The sequence below is a fragment of the Rhea americana genome, unplaced genomic scaffold, assembly GCF_003343005.1.
Source record: "Rhea americana isolate MKP2758 unplaced genomic scaffold, rheAme1 scaffold_13, whole genome shotgun sequence".
Lineage (NCBI taxonomy): Eukaryota > Metazoa > Chordata > Aves > Rheiformes > Rheidae > Rhea > Rhea americana.
The window spans coordinates 78,924-93,169 of record NW_028185372.1 but is presented as its reverse complement, the minus strand read 5'-3'; the positions used below and the strand labels follow the sequence as shown (position 1 = coordinate 93,169).

Genomic DNA, 14,246 nt, shown 5'->3' with positions numbered 1-14,246 from the left:
AGAGAAACAAGGCCTGCTGGAGGCGGCCTGCGAGCCCTGCTCCCAGCAGCCTCGGGCCCTGCAGCTGCCTGAATGACCTAAGCGTCCCGAGAAGCAAGTCCCTCTGGGTCAACTTGTCCAGGGCTGCCAGTGTCTCCTCCAAGCCTCCTTCAGAAGAGGCTCACGGGAGAAGACCAGCAGTACCACACTGCTGCAGAGCCTGCCATAGCATCACCATGGGGCAGGCTGCCACCTGCTACACAGCTGTCTGCTGTGGTTGCAAGCTCCTGGAGGGCTGCAGTGCCATTACTTCCTCAGTCCCAGCATGCAGAGCAACCACTCATGCCCCCAAACTTCTCATTCAGCATGCTGAAGGCTGATTTTCCTCCCAGCATCCAGAAAGGATGTCAGATTTCCAGCCCGCATTTGCCAGAGTGGGATGTTGAGGGAGCTCCCAGAGCGAGCCAAGGGCATGGCAGGCAGGAGGAGCCCGGCAGCTGTGGAAGAGTGAGTGTCTCACCTGGATRTGGTCCTCAAGCCTTTCTTTTCCCTCCCACTCTCAACTCAAAAGTGCCAGGAGTTATTTCTAAAACTGCAGGCACCAAGCACTAGCCAAGCTGACCTTCTGCCCTCCACAGGCACTCATTTCTCACTTTTTCCTACCATAACCACCCGGCCCAAAAACTGTTGACAGTCACCTCACCACCGCCAGCTTCGCTGGCTGCTCCAGCTCCGCACAGCTTATCGAGTCAGAGCCTCAAAAAAAAAAAAAAAAAAAATCGCAGGCCCACAGTGGCTTGTAAGGCACTGAGCAGCACCAAGAGCCCGGTCCCACGCTCCACCGCAAACAAACCCCACCTCGCTTTGCCGATACGTGGCTGCCGGTTTCCTGCCGCAGCTGCACACACGCTCCTCTGCAGGGCTTCGGCGCAGCCGGGACTACAAGGCTGCCTGAAGGAGCCTGCAGCACAAGTGAGAAAGGCTGTGAGATGCACCTTGCAGCCCAGGGAGCTGCTCCGGGCCGGATAGCGGGGGGTGGCCCCACTCCTGGGGTCAAGCTGACAAACCACACTCAGAGCATTTTGCTCCCCCCCCCCCCACACACTTTCCCCCAAAGCAGCAAATGTCTCTGCAGGGCAAAAGCAAAATGGAGAAGCAGGCAGAGTACCGTGAAACACTTGTGTACTTCCCTCTTGGGACTTACCCAGCTGTCCAGCAAGAAGGCTGCAAGCTTGTGGCACTGGCCACCTCACGGACACAGCCCAAACCAGACAAGCTCATACCACTTCCACCAGCACAGTTAACATTTTGCAGATGAACTGGCCTGGCACCACTGTCCAGCCTGTAGCATTACTGAGCCATAAACCCAGCAGCAATACACACTGTCGAAATGGGAATTTAGAAAATGGTGACTGGGTTGGGTGCAGTGGGAAAAACAACAATATAGCTGGACCCTGCAGTTAGGATGCATCTTGTACAACTAGGATCTACAACACACCCTTACAACAGGAGCCAACTCCCAGGATGCACTGACAGTTTGGTTTCTATTACCCAAGTTTCTCCAGCTCAGGCTCAGAAGCAGCAGAGGTTTTTGCTCTATCTACTGCCCCTGGGTCATCTCCAAACCCAGCCACTTCCCTTTCTTCTATACCCAAGATCTAGCTTTTCTATTGCAGGAAGATGATAGATGTCCAGGAATCCAACATCCAAGAATGCAGCTCCTGCTGTTCATGTCATGCGATCCCAGGCTGATCAGTGCCACCTGGATAACTTTTGTTTCTCACCCACTGTATGTTTCAGAGAGCAGGCCCAGTCTCCAGTCTGTTTGCTCCTAGTCAGTCCATTCTCATTTCTTCTCAATTTCAGACAGCATGCCCAGCAGCAGCCAACTGAATGCTGGGCTAACTACATGCCTGCAGATCTTCAAACAACCCACCAGCCTGGTGGGTATCCCAGGCATGAACTCAAATTGTCAAGAATTACAGATTTTTATGACTTATTTAAGAAAAGGGAATAATAACTAAACCCAGAAGAGGACAAAGCCAGCCTAGGCTGTGAACCAGCTGTCCCAGGAGGCGTGGGCAATGCTGACAGCCAGACTCGGGATCCAACATCAGACACAGGCAGAGCTATCTAGCTAGCAACGGCCACCCCAGTCGACACGAGAGGAACTCCTGCCTGCGATCCGGCAACAATCGCGCGCCAGAAGCCCGCCAGACCTCTGCCTCTGGACAGAGGAAGACCACTTTCTGCAAAGTCAGGCTCTGTCCTGGGATCAAATCCTCAGTGCTTCAGGGACCACGTTGCAGTCCCAGACCCATCTCTGGCTACAGATCAGGCGGCTCCTGAGGAACAACAGCGAAGGAAACTGCCCGTCCAGCACCATTCTCTGACAAGACGCAGCCAGAGCCCTGAGGCAGAACCTGCCCCAATTTGAAGTGACAAAAGCTTTTGAATTCATTGAGGGGAGAAAAGGGAAGCTCAGAGCAGTTGCTGGTCTATACTGCACTTACATGCTGCAATGAATTTGCATGAGCAGTTTTTGTGGTATTAGAAAAGCCACAGTCTCTGCTAGGATGGCAGAATAGCACTAGGATCCTCTCCCCCTCCTTAGTCAGTTGATTTCCAGGCGTAAGTGCTGTCTTCGCAGACCTGCTCTTAGTACCTGCCCCGTGGCAGCTGAACAAGCACCAGCTCTCCAACTAGCACTCCCATTCATCAAAAGCACCAGCTTGGAAGGCACCATTCCCCCTGCGTACGGTATGAGCACTCTGAGGGTCTACTGCACCAGATGCTGCCCAAATCCAGGATAAGAGCCTTTGCACAAAGCAACCTGCAGAAGGACAGATGCGTGGCAGGAGGGGAGGCMGCACAGCACAGAGGAGCTGCAGTGCCCAAGGCCCGGAGTCGCAGAGACGGGAAGAAATTGTGAGCTCCCAGCTCACAAGGCCAGGCCTCATCTTGGACCTTCAGGCAACCCAGAATCACCCACAGTCCCTGCAGAAGAGATGTTTCACTCTTCACCTTTGTCCCTGCTTGCTCAGTGTCTGATGTGTGCAGTCCTGACAGCACAGGCCCACATCACATCTAACGCAGAGTAACTGGAAGACGTACACCAAGAAGGGTAGTGTTCATGCCGCTCCCTCCCTCCCCATCAGATCTAGAGATTACCCAGCTGCAGGGCATGTTTTCTCAGCAATCTAGCAAGCTCCTGGAGCAACAACTGTCCCRAGCCAGTCTGACCTGACTCACCTGCCGCGGCAAGAAGCCAGACACGAAGCAGATACGGGCAGAGGACCGCCCCTTTCTGGCGGCAGCCTACAGTTATGTTATGTTGAATTACGCAACCTGACATGAGGTGGTTTAATTTATGCCCAAGTAAGTTTGTGTTGGTACTGAAAGGGTAATATCTTTTTCAGTTTCTCTCCTCAACTAGGCAGGCTCAACTCTTCCTTACACTAAGGCTCAGGAGGCCAGATGGTGAGGCAAACCAAGGAACAGCTCTGGAGACCTTGTGTGGCAGGAAATCCATCTTCCTGCCTGTGAGTGCCTTACTGGGATGGCATCAGTCCTGGTGAGTACTCTCAGACCTGATTCCAATTTAAATATATTCACCAGAGCGCCACAACAGCAACTCTCTACATCCACTGCAGCAAAAAGAGCTCAGAGGACAGGAGAAGGGGCAGAGAGCCAGGAGTCTTGGAGTCATCCTCTCTGCCTGCTGGGTCTGCACTCTCCAAGTCTCTGTGCTGCTGCATGCAAGCCCCAGAATCAGCATTTCTGTGCATCAGGTGCCTYTGCTATGTAATTCAACACCTTGGATATCACATTTGCTGGAGAAGCACTATTAGGGATAAAGTAAGCAACCTGGCAAGACACCCACCCACAGCACTGAGTAGTGCTGAAGCTCCTGTAGCAATGCAGTGTGGTACAAGTGACTGCTACAGGAGCAGTGCTATGGAGCTAGGTGCTACATGGAACAGGCCCCAGCCAAGTCAAGCTTTAAGGAAATAACAGGTCAGCCTCAGAGTGAACATCCTCAAAAGGCCTCTGAAACACCAGGGCCAGGTTTAGTGACATAACTGAAACAACAATATTTTTACAACAGATCAAACTCAGAGAGAAATAACAAAAACAAAAGGAGGCTGTAAATAAGTCTGCCACCTGCCCACCCGTGGCTCGTAGGGAGAGTCCTTTCCATTAGGTTTACTCTCAGTYGAGCAGGCTCTCAACGCTTCTGCGGGTTGTGGTAACCTCTGTCTCTTGCTCTCTACAAAGCRTCATTCATTCCCTCCGTCCCGCTGCAGGCCCCGCAGCGTGGCTGCTCCCTGCTCTTCACAGCCATTCCCTAGTCTCTTCGCCAGCCCCAATCCTGCACWCTCCGGAAGTTATTCCCTTTCTTCTCCTCCCAAGCCCACTCACAGGGAAGGGAAGGAGGAATGCGCACTCTCTCTAGAGGGAATGACTTGATCCAGAAAACAGATCTATGGACTTTCTTGTCCCAAGAGTACTCATGGGAAGTATCATATCTGCTTGTTCTGATTTTATTTTTTCTACCAGACATTCAATTACAGCTATCAGGAAAAGGTTACCAGCTACATGCAACCTTAACATGACCCAGTAGCGTTCTTGGGCAAGGCATTTCGGCAGCCTYACTGCTGCCCTGTTGCAGCCTTTTAACAAAACAAAACATATCACAGTAACAGATGCTTCCATCACCTCACTCCCCAGTGCTGCCCAGGTCCTAATAGAAACCGTGCTGTCAGAAGTGGCACTAGGCTTCTGAGTGGCACCAAACAACCCAAAGCAATTGGCTCAACACCCAGTTGAGCTGGCTCTGTCAGCCCAGTCTCTGCTAGCTGCTCTGAACCGCTGACTTGAGTGGGTTATGKGCAAGGAAACGGTCGCTGCTCCTCAAGGGGATGCTGGTCGTCCAGCATGGCATGGGCTGAGCAAGTGGCTGCACGCTTCCAGGGCTCCTACCCTGGGCTGGACCAGCAGCTCAAGAAGCYTCAGACCATCACTCCTGGGGTGCGCATAGGGGACAGTCCTGACTGAGACATGCCCAGAAACTCAGAGGAGCAGCAAGGGAAGTCCCAGGAGGCAGCACGCCCCCGCGTTCAGCCAGTCCTTTAAGGGATTGAGGAAGAAAGAGCAAGACCTGAAATGGATAAAAACGATTTTGGTCAGGAATGAGTCAGAGCAAGCAGAAATAGAGGGGGATGGAAGGGTTGGGTACACAGGGAAGGCTGGGTCTGATTCCTGCGTGCGTTCAAAGAGCAGCAATGCCAGGAGGGTCTGCCTCCACAGTGCCCTGCTCCTGGCATCTGGAGGAGCCCGGGAGTCCCTCCTGCTCGGGCACAGGGACGGGGTTGTGAGCGAGGCTCTGGGGTCGGCGGGGTGGAGCGCGCTGCCTCCTCCGCCAGCGCGTGGAGACCTTCCAGCTCTGCATTCCTGAGCCGTTCAGCAATGTTTCTGCAAGAGCCGCTCGCGGAGGCCCACGGCTCCCCATTGGCTCCATGCACTGCTGACAAGGAATGAAATGTATTTCGGGTCTGGAGGGAGGCAGCCAGCAGCGCTGCAGCAGAGGAGCATCAGTGGCATGTGGAAGGGAGAAGGAGGCACTTGRACACATGCAAACCCCTCCTCGGTTTGTGCATGTCCTGCCGCCACCAACTTCCACCGCTTCCCTACTTCGCCACAGCTCCTCCTCTGTGCACACGCTCCTGGAGCTGGCGCAGGCAACGCAGCACGTCTTGCCCAAGTGCATCCGAGTTCCCAAATGCCTGCTCAGATCTTGCATACAGAAGTGCTTTTTTTTTTTACACTCCACCTCAAAGCTGTCCCAAATCCCCCTCTCCTTACAGCACTAATGCTGCAAATGGCTCCACCCAGGCTCTAACTTTTCAGCACGCTCCTTACTGCAGCCTACTAATTGGGACTGCAAGCACTCAGCAACCACATGACATGGGCAATATAAAAAGTTTCCTGCAAGTCCAAAGCTGCAACACTTTTATCATAAGAGGAATAACCTGCTCTAGAAGAGTTTTTTCCAATATTTCACACATTGTGCACCTTGCTGCAGTCACCACACCAGTTCTTGTCACCTTCTCTATACCCCAAAACATTCTCGAGTTGAACAGAAAACTGCTTTCCATCCCACCCTCTCTCCGCAGCAGCTGTAGGAAAAGCAGCRTGTGTCACTACCAAGACAAGGCCAGAACCCATAAGGGAAAGAAGGGAAAGAAGTCAGATGCTGACAGAGAGGAACAGAAACAGTCCAAGCCGCGCCAGCACTGCAGGAACAGCAGGGTTACTCTTGCCCCAGCCATCCCCACAACTTGAACTTGCAATTCCTGCTTCTGAGCGCCACCCAAAACCAGGGGGCTYCTCACTGCTACAGCAGAGGTGCTCCTTAACACGCACCCTTCAYGACAGGCTGCCTCTACACTCTTTGGCATGAGCGTCCCAGGAGCAGGTAGGAGCTTAGGCACGTGGAGTCAAGCACCTGGGACTAAGCTCCCTCACTGCCTGCAAAACAAACTGAGAACACGCCTGGAGCACGGGCTGCTGAGACTTCTTGCAGTTGGGCTAACCAGCTCGCCGGGGAACAACATACGGGACCAAAGAGCACGTGTCTGCAGAGAGCAAGGGATTTACAGCCAGGAAAAGCAGCCGTCTCCCCGAGCCGGGGGCCACGGGTGGGTAAAGCAGCCCAGCACTTCTCCCACATACATGGGTCAACAGTATCAGAATAAAATGAGGGATAACTGCAGCCTGGAGCAGGGGTGAGAAACTAGGTTCATTCAGAGCTCCTTCAACGTAAGGACTTGTAACTGGACGGTATCACTAGAGCAGCAAAGTACAGTCCTCTGCAGTCACAAGCATCTGTAGCAGRGATTTCTAACTCAGGATGTTCTGTGAGCCTTTTATTTTAGAGGCTACTTGTAGGTGCTGATTTTGGGCTCACAGTGAGAGCAGGCAGGATTAAGGGCACCGCCAACAGTGGAGCATTCAGGAAAGCTAACCATCCCATCTAAGGAGAAAAAAGGCATGCAGTCCCAGTCAGCCTAACCTGGAGAAAAACATCCTCCTGAACTCAAGCTCGGCGATGAGTTTAACCCTGAAGGCAGAAACAGCCTGTACATGGCAGGAGCACCAAGCATGTGGGGCATTTTATGCCATCAGGAAGTGCTGGCACTTAGCACTTGTTTCTTAGCGTTGTTTCTACTACTAACTCCTGAAAAGGAAAGAGCAAATACCWTCCAAATTATGCACTGTAAATAAAACGTGGAGTTAGTGTATTAAAGATGGTGCAAGCAGGCAGCTACCCTTTCCACCTTGCTGTAAAACTGCCAGCATGCTATTCAAGAACGCCTACTCTTTTACAAAAATGATCAATTCAATCAGCAATCGCACCACGAAGTGAACTGAAAGACAAACCCGACCGGAAAAACACGTCATTTTATAGTAAGAGCACGGCCTCCAACCCAGGACACGCAGTCTGAAGGGAGAAGCACAGTGCTCTGCCAGGCACAGCTCTTCTCCAGCTCCACGGGCGCAGGCAAGACCTCCACGACCRTCACTGACAACACACAGCACAAAGACAAGCATCAACTTTGTGTTCTGCGGAAAGCAAAGTGCTACCTTACAAGATGCAAGGACTCYGAGGGGGAAAAAGAAAATAAAAAGTCACGTTTTATGCCATGCCTGCTTCATGCTTGAATCAGTGCAAAGTTCTGCAGCAGTGCAAGCGCTGAAAACGTCAAGCAGGTATTGAAAKGAAAGAAAGAGGATGCATTTTTATTTCCATATTCTGAGGAAACAACTTCAGCTGCAACAACTGAACATTGCTCACATTGATTTCTAAAGCAGAAATAATCTTTGCTATTTAAGTAGTACATTTTATCAATCCCTGCAACCATTTGTCAAGGAATGCAGTAATTAATCACGAGGCTTGCAAATCTGTCTGGATATCTCCTTCTGGAGAGATCTTCTTTGATGGGGCACCAATCTGGCAGCTTAGTGGTGAAGGTTTGTGTGAACTTCCCTGTGGGTACTATGTTTTTAGGGGGGAARTAYATATATTRCATACATATATACATGCATCAGACCATGTAAGGGACAGAAGGAGAGTTCTGGTACAGYAAAACCAAACAAACTCTCACTGTCRCACGCAACCCAGAAGCAGYGCCACTAGAAAACCACCACRGTGATCTCCTCTACATTTCTTYGGCAGAGTCATCCCAAATGTKAAACACATCTTGCTGAGAAAGAAGAAACTCCAGTTTTCCCAAAGGGAGTTCAAAATTCCTTTCGCAAGAGGAAAGCTAGTGCTGCACTTTGCCACTGACAGGGAGCTCTCAAGAAGATCAAGCAGCGCGTTTGCAGCCAGCTGCTGCAAGCACGCTGACATTTGCRCTTCGTGCAAAGGCGACTTTGATCGAAGCACAACAAGAGTCCTTTGACGCGCACAGATCTACCGAGATGCGCCGACTTTACAACAGCAACCGATGGAGATTTCAGAGGAACTGGACAGGCTGTAGGCTGGTGACACTACTCACGGTCTCCACGGCAATCTGGCGTCACCTAGACTAGAATGACTCCCARCCCAAGAAAAGATTTCACACGCTACTAAATGTCTAGTCAAAAGGATCCATGCTGARCCCACAAAAACGGGGAAGAGGTTGAAACGCACAGATGCAAATCTAAGTTTCCTCCTTTTCTTCTACTACCTAATATAGTTCCATAACTTCTGCTTGAAGTCTAAGTATATAAAACAGTCTATAACGCCCAAATGATGTGAAATTACCAAAACAAAACAAAGGAAGGACAGCCAAATTTAAACTGTCCCTCTGCAGGGGGGAAGGAGGAGGAGAAAGGACAGACTTGATGAATGCACAAAATTTTTCTATACTGGCTAGACGCCAGAAAAAGCAAACATGTTAGTAATCATTTATTGGTATGCAAAAGCAGATAAGCAAACRTAGCAGCTAGCCAGCTAGTTAACAGCCTACAAGGTAGATGAACATATTTATGCGTTCAACTGAAAACTGCAAGATTTTCATCTGTGAAAACGTACACAACCATTTTTCAGCTTTGAGAAACGATCACGTTGCTTAACAGAGTTCCTGAATATGGACTTTCCTCTCCCAAAATTTTTGTGGGCTCCCATCCACCCCTCCAGAAAACGTCCCATCTGCTTCCTTTCCCCCCGCCGCCCCGCAGTCACCCCGTAAGAGCGTTAGCAAGGTCTGGGGCCTGCGTTTATTATATTGAGGAAGCAGAGGGATGTTGCTGACTCACAGGCAGAAACGAGCCCAGAGCAGCAGCGTTTAAATGACCTTCAGCCTAACCCCAGGCATCCTTCCCGCTCGCTTGCAGTTGTGCAAACACACTGATCAATGAGAACAAGAATGACAGCTGACCTTGGGCAGCCTAAWGAAAAAAAGCTGTGCCAAAGCCCCAGGCTCTGCCTCTGCCAGATTGAGAACCAACTTGGTTTTCTGCTGTTTTCTACCTTTCAGAGCATGGATTTTTCTTCAGTGCTGTTTCAGTCTAAGAAACAGCTATGTCATTTCTGGGACCACCGAAAGTAAATTTTCCATCACATGATGTAACTGCTATATTTGTATCTACTGACTTTAGAGTAACAAGGCAAGAACAGTTGGGGAGTAAGTTCTGTATTAAAAAATATATACATATATCCATTAGTGCTGCCAGACTGTCTTCAAACACAGTCTGCGCAACACACTGGTGGAAAGTTTCCAGAACAAATTGCAAATCTTCACCAAATAAAACAATTTTGCCATTTTAAACATAGAAGCTCTAAAGGAGACATCACACAAGACTGCTTTACAGCAATGTCAAAATATTTAGGAAAGACTGGAATATTCCTGCAGTCCATGTGTGGCAGCTGCGCAAGGATGGGAGAGCGACGGCTGAGACCTCTTTGCAGGAAGTTTTATCAGCCATTCTGCACAGCTACGGACTGCTAATAGCTCAGCAGCTGCAGCCAACTAGGGCTTTTTATAAGCACAGCAGTTACACACTTGGTTAACGTGGACTCTGACTGCCAACAGCTATGCACTCCCCAGTGAAGTCCTTGCATTTTTTGCTTGCATAGAGGTCAGCAGAAAGCGCAAGAGCAAACACTCATTTCACTCGCGGAGCTATGAAACATTTGCACGTGCTTTGCACAGCAAAAACTGCAAGAAGTTTCATTTTATGGTAGGTGGACTCRGAAAGCAAAGCTTACTCGTAACCCAGAAGCCACTCACGGCAGCAGCAGAATTTGTATCTGCCCACTAGGCCCACCGCTCTCGAAGCTTCTGCACGAAGCGCAGCACCGATTTCCACGGTGGTTCATCAGGCAGAAGCCACGACAGCCTCCACCTTAGCCCTGCACGTGAGGCCGGGCATTTCAGCTGGCTGAGCGGGCACAACCCTCCCTGCTGGGAAGGTCCATTCCTGTTTAAGGCATTTTTTTTTATTTTCTTTTCAATTTAAGAGAAGACAAAGTAACTAGAAATCATATTCCCATTCCCGACCATCCTATGCCAATCACTGTTACACACAAGCTTCCTCCGGTCCCGAAATACATCTGACAAAGCCAGGTTGCGAGCCTGAAGCAGGCAATCTTAGGCCATAGCTCCACAAATGCTATACCAATAAGAGGCGTTTGCCCAACAGCACAAGGAACTGGGTTAAAAAATTAACCCTGTAAAAAAACAAGACCCCATTTAGGACGCAGCCTCGCAAGCATCCTACGGCAGGGACAGCAGGAAAGCAGCTTCTCGGGGCTCAAAGTGCTCGGGGGCTCTGGCCTGGCTGCAGCAGTCCTCCATTCCGAGATTAAAGCTACAGAAAATATTGGAGATATCGGTGACTCAGCCAGACGTCGACCCGAAGGCTGAGCCAGCAGCCCCACGCCAAACACCGCCTGGCTGATTCATCCCACTTCCTCTCTCTCAGCCGCGCAGCTGGTCATCGACCTGGATTTGCGCGGCGGGGAGGCTCCCGCGAGCCGGGCCGAGCGCTGCCGGCGCAGCCAGGGCCGCGCTCGCGCTCAGACGGGCCGAAGAGGAGCGCAGGAGCCGGGCGGACGCCGGGGCGAAGCTGCGAGCGGCGCGGCGCCGGGCCCAGCCCCGCGCTCGGCCGGGAGCGCTCCCCGGCGCGGCTCCAGCAGGCAGCCCGCGCTCTGCTGACGGGCTCGCATTCCGGCGGCTGCCCTCGTGTTATTTGTGGCTGGAGCGAGAGACGCAAGGGAGTCGGGTAACGAGCGGGCTCCTCTCCGAGGAGCAGCTTCCCAAGCACACGCGAGGAAGCGGAGTCGTCCCCCCCCCTGCCTCCCCGCAGCCGCTTCCCGGCTTCCTTCCCGACGACCAGACCGCGCTGCGCTGCTCGGGGCGGTCGTGCCGACGGGGCGGGGGAGCGGAGCATCCTCCGGGCCCCGCGGAGACGCGGCAGGAGGGGCACCGCTGGCCCGCACGGAGCGGCCAGAACGTGGGAAACGAACACGGGACAGAGAGCAACGGTACGTGGGGAGTAACAGGGAGAGCGGGGATCCTGAACAGGCCCGTGGTCATCATGTCTCCGCTGCGGCCGTCTCACGGGGAACTCCACAGCTTCCCATTACAGTGGTAGTTCCATGAAACCAAGCTCCAGATATCCAAAAATTCATCTGCATTAAGTCAGAGCAGCCTGAGCCATTAACTGCTGGASTTTCCTATATGTCCCTAGACCTATCTACTGTTGTTAGGCATCCTTCCCCCACGGAGCAGCCCAGGGAACTCCGAGCAGGAAGCAAAAGCTCCTTTTCCCACCCAAACTGCAGCACCCTAGGGCGACCCACAAGGGCAATGCACAGACCAGAAAAGCAAACAGCACAGGGTGCCCGTGCAGCCAGCGCCGGGCCTCCCGTTGCCACAGCGCCGCGCTCCCAGCTCCTCCGGCCACGGGCTCTTCCCCGGAGAGCTCTGCCCATGTCCTTAGTGGACCAGTCCTCCAGCACAGAGCCCCAGAAGAGCCTCTCAGGGGTAGCAGGAGCTCGCTCAGGCTCCACAGAGACCATCAGAGGCCCCAGTCCTGGCACCCACGCTGCAGGGGCCCTATCACCCAGCCACCTTTGCATCGCCGGTGTGAACAGACGTTGCTTGGGAACCAGCCATCCGGGAGGCAGAATGAAGGCATTAAACTCTAGGAAGTTTGCCCTACTGGCTCCTGTTCTCCACTTCCCTTTGAAGGGGTTTTACTTGTACCTGAGGGAGCATTTTTCCTCCTTCGGCCATTAGTTTTGCCTCTGCTGGAAAAGCAAAACAGAACTGCCCAAAGAGGCCTTCAGCTTTGGTACACGTAACCAACCCAAACCCTCAAAAATGCAACAGCCTGTCTTCCCCTCTCTGCTCTCCAACCCTGGACATGCAGAAACAGCCCAGGGTAAGGCAGGGGCAGCAMAGGCCCCAAGCACCAGAGTCTAGGAGAGCACTAGGGTCTACACTTGTAGCCATGTATGTACGCTCTGTACGCTGGGAAAAGGAGACACAGCTGACTCCACCGCCTCAACAGCAAGTTGCAGACAAAATATTCAGAGCTCAGCAACAGTAAGTGTCCTGGGTGATGCCTGCCAGAGGCCAGCTTGCGCTACTTGCCATTTCAAAACCTGCTTTTATCTTCTAGGCTCCGTTACGAAGTCAGCAATGGGTCACAGCGGATACTATACAATCCCAGCCCTTGGCAGGGATTGCACAAGGCCACATTATTCACCTACTGTGAAGCAACGCACACAGCCAGCGAGGAAAGGGGGAAAACAAGAGAGCTTTACCGCATCTCTGACCTCTGCTCAGGTAGCCTGTGGCTATCAGGGCCTTCTCCCTGCCTTGAGCAGAGGCTGACACCTAAAGCGGTGGGTAGGGCCAAGTCATGGGGCTGTGCTAACATTTCTGCAGCTAAGAGTCACCGAATTTCAACTCCAGAAAGGACAGGGCTGCACACCGTACAGTACCACTCCCTATTCCAGTAACATAAGATCCAATGGATCTTACAACTCCTGTCCCGTGGTCCTCAAGCAACTGCCAGGATGTGTCATTTACAGAGCTGGGCGCACAYGGGATGGACTGAGCTCTCTCAGAGAGTATTCAGCCCCCTGGACTCAAGCGTGCATCAAGGCCCAGCTCCGCTGACCAAGTTTTAGATGGCTGCTAGTGAAGCGAGGCTGAAATCTGCTGCTCGAAATGAATCCGTTCCCTCTCCTGCTTCATCTCTCGCTCTTCTGGGTTTTTCAGGCCCTTTATCAGGAAACAAGCAGATTCCAGCAATGTTAAAGATCCCAAAAATATGTCCCCTCCCCTCCTCAGCAGTGACATAAAGGGAGAGAGGAGAAAGGAGTAAACAATTATTGCTACCAAATATGGATCTAACAGCCAGCGATGAAGCCACAGCCTAAGCATTTAAACATCCTGCCGGCAGATTCAAAGGGCCAAGGACCCGTCCTTCAGGAGAGGCAGCCCGGCAGCAGGGAGCTCTACGGCTTCGGCACTAAGGCTCAGGGCAGGAGACAGCGCAGGGAAAAGACGCAGCAAAGCAGGGCTGGGGAGGGAACAAGGAGTCATCKCAGACAGTGTGGAAGATGAGGCAGCCTTTCCGGTGCCTCATTAATTTGCTCCACCCGGGGCACCGTGGGCAGCTCCCCAGCCCCTCGCACCACGACATGGCCTTCTCCAGAAGGAGCCCCCTCCCTCCCAGCCGCTCCGGCTCGGCTCCGGGGACATTACGGCACAGAACGAGGAACCGGTACGGCAGTCACAACGTGGCTGCAGCGCAGGAACCCGGTCGCATTTCCCCTTTTGGGGTTTAGCTCCTGACACTGCTCACAGCCACAACACTGCCTCCCCCAGCACTGCTTCCCGGACCGGAGCACCCATTTCCAACCTGCGGAGGGGCAACAGTGCCCCAGGCAGCACGGGAGGAGCTCCAGCACAGAGGGGAGCTATGCATCTATGCATCCCACCCCAGCACCCTATCCTGGGGGCACAATCAGCCTTTTGTCCTGGGAGCAGCAGTCCAACCGCCCACGTGAGGCCAGCTGCAGGAGCAGGAGCTCTCAGGGGGGACAAGTGACCTCCTTCGGCTCCAAAGCAGCCAGGACACACGGCTGTGAGAAGCGCATCCTCAGGCTTCTCCATTCAACAATAAGTTACATAGGGCAGAATCCAGGGGTGCAGCCTTATCCTGGTGCTGTAGAGCTCACCTCTACCTCCTCGACTCGG

The 14,246-nt window shown here is 52.6% G+C and overlaps 1 protein-coding gene across 2 annotated transcripts in view; it reads right to left on the bottom strand.

The window, feature by feature from the left end:
* Window positions 1-14,246, bottom strand: part of TLN1 (talin 1) — a 58,070-nt gene extending 43,824 nt beyond the window's left edge. For both annotated transcript variants that reach the window (XM_085326276.1, XM_085326275.1), the window contains exon 1: window positions 14,228-14,246. The gene's annotated coding sequence lies outside the window, so the exon portion shown is untranslated. The remainder of the gene's footprint in view (window positions 1-14,227) is intronic.